Below are 2,229 nucleotides of genomic sequence, written 5' to 3'. Positions count from 1 at the left end.
CTCAGACTGAGTGGAGGGGAGGGCCGGTGCTCTGGGAGGCTGGAGTTGTATCATAATGCTGTGTGGGGCTCAGTCTGTGATGATCAGTGGGACATCAGCGATGCTCAGGTGGTCTGCAGGCAGCTGGGTTGTGGAGCAGCACTGAGGGCTGATGGGAATTCAGTCTTTGGTGCTGGTGAAGGTGTTGTGTGGCTGAACAAAGTCGAGTGCAGAGGGAATGAGATTCACCTGTGGGACTGTCCTCTCTCCCTGAAAAACCACACTGACTGCTCCCACAATGAGCACGCTGGACTCACCTGTGCAGGTCCACGCAAAACACGAACAAATATTATTTATTTTAAGCATTTTTAAGACAATCATTATTTTGAACGTGTTTTTGTGTTTGACAGATTTTACAGATGTTCCAGTGTCCTCTACTCCTGCCACAACAACATCAGCTTCTCCTCCAGTGCGCTCAACATCAGTCTCTCCTCCACAAATTCCTCCAGCAGCGACTCTCTCCGTCCCCCCAGTGCTTGTGATTGTACTGGGAGTTGTGCCCTTACTGTTCTTAGTGCCACTGCTTATACTGATTCAGCAGAACAGAGTGATGAGGAGAGGTAGGAGAGATCCAGAGACTGTCATATTGTGTCTTATTCGGTGTGTGATCAGTCATGTGTTGTGGACTGACAGCAGGTTTGTCTGTTTACACTCACAGCTCTCTCTAAGAGGAGACACAGGACGATGACTGAGGCCGTTTATGAGGAGATTCAGCACAGACACAATCACTTCACTCAGAGGGGTGAGTAGCTGTCATAGTGTCTGATGTGTTGAGATCAACAGGGTATTACTTTATTCAGAGTGTTGAGTGGAGTAAATCACATTGATTAATTTGTGCCCTTACCAGTTAACCACGTTTTATAATAGTGTAGTAAAGAAAGCATGGTCCCTTTAAGCCTATTCACGCTGTTCATTCTGTTCCCATTCCTATTGGCTGTTAGTTACATCAATCAGAGGGTATGTGCTGAGTTACGTGTGTATGGAGATTTTTTTTTAGCAGTAGTAGAGGTTGCTCACATGCTCATTGCATGGTCGGAAAAGCTGCTGTTCTGTGCCGGAGCAAGAGCACCAATCAGCGGGAACAGTGAAATGCAAACTGTGTGTTTATACCACTTGTACTGTTGGTGAGTGAACTGTGCAACTAACGTGTTCAAGAAGTTAAGTAAACGCTATGGAAAAGATCCTTTTGTCATGGCTCATTCCTCCCACTCATCCACATAGGCAAACACATAAACGAAACTAACTGCACGCACGACAACTGGTGTCAGAAGTAGGATTTCATCTGGAAAGTATGAAATGAGAGAAAAGTTGGACACTGGCGAAACAGCACATACGGCGGAAGCGGATTAGAAGTACGATAATTTTATAGCGCTCTTTTCAGGGTGAGACACAAGCAGGCTGACGTCATCGCACCCAATGAGAACTGTGTTGACTCAAGTACAGAGTGAATTGCCAGAGAAAAGAGATTTGAATGCTCCAAGAGAACATCTGTAAAGTTTGAAATGAAAAAGAAAAAAAAAAGAAAGAAAATATAAAAGAGAAAATAAGACATGTCTCAGGAAGATTTGTGTCATGGAGCTATGGCAGCAGCCCCTGATTCCAACCAACCCCCAGACTGGCTTTAAGACAATGCTCGAAAACCAAAATATAAATAATGAGCAACTGCAAATGATGATGGCTCCACTATTGACTCATATCACAAGTTGTTCTCCAGCCCCACAAACATCAATGTTCACTGCACCCAGAGGTTACACACGCAAGAGCTCCCAGCCAACTGTCAGGGAAAGGAGGATGCCTTATTCAGATTCAACCCTCCTTCAAGATTATACTGAAAGGTCACGCAACATCACAGGTGGGCCATTCGCTGCAAAGCTAGAAGTAATAAAACAAAGCTAACCCCTCCACCGAGACTGGCACAATGCAACAAAACACTGAGCTTGGCTCCCAGCCATTTCCACATACTTATGTTGCTGAACAAAGATCTAGTATGCCTCATTATCAAGGCCAGCCAATTGCTGTAGAGGGTCCCAAGGAAAAGCTTGCTGTTTCTGATGGTAGTGGAGATTGGGAATCATTTCTGGTACCATTTGAGCGGCAGGCCAGGAAGTATGGTTGGACGGGAGATTACAGAGTGGACTGTTTCCAGAGGAGGTGCAATGCTAAGTCACCTTGGCCTACCCTGGTGTGGAG

General features: G+C 45.6%; 1 long non-coding RNA gene and 1 pseudogene across 1 annotated transcript; both read left to right on the top strand.

Moving 5' to 3' along the window:
• The window catches only part of LOC122136978, a 140,712-nt pseudogene extending 140,598 nt beyond the window's left edge, over positions 1-114 (top strand).
• A 37-nt stretch (positions 115-151) lies between these two features.
• LOC122136996 lies at positions 152-1,981 on the top strand. Its single transcript, XR_006154498.1, has 3 exons — positions 152-304; positions 390-599; positions 698-1,981. It is a non-coding gene; the product is annotated as an uncharacterized LOC122136996 (long non-coding RNA).
• Positions 1,982-2,229: the final 248 nt, after the last annotated feature.

The sequence above is a fragment of the Cyprinus carpio genome, chromosome B4 (assembly GCF_018340385.1).
Source record: "Cyprinus carpio isolate SPL01 chromosome B4, ASM1834038v1, whole genome shotgun sequence".
Taxonomy (NCBI): Eukaryota; Metazoa; Chordata; class Actinopteri; order Cypriniformes; family Cyprinidae; genus Cyprinus; species Cyprinus carpio.
The sequence above is the reverse complement of the archived record's forward strand: the minus strand, read 5'-3'. Positions and strand labels throughout refer to the sequence as shown.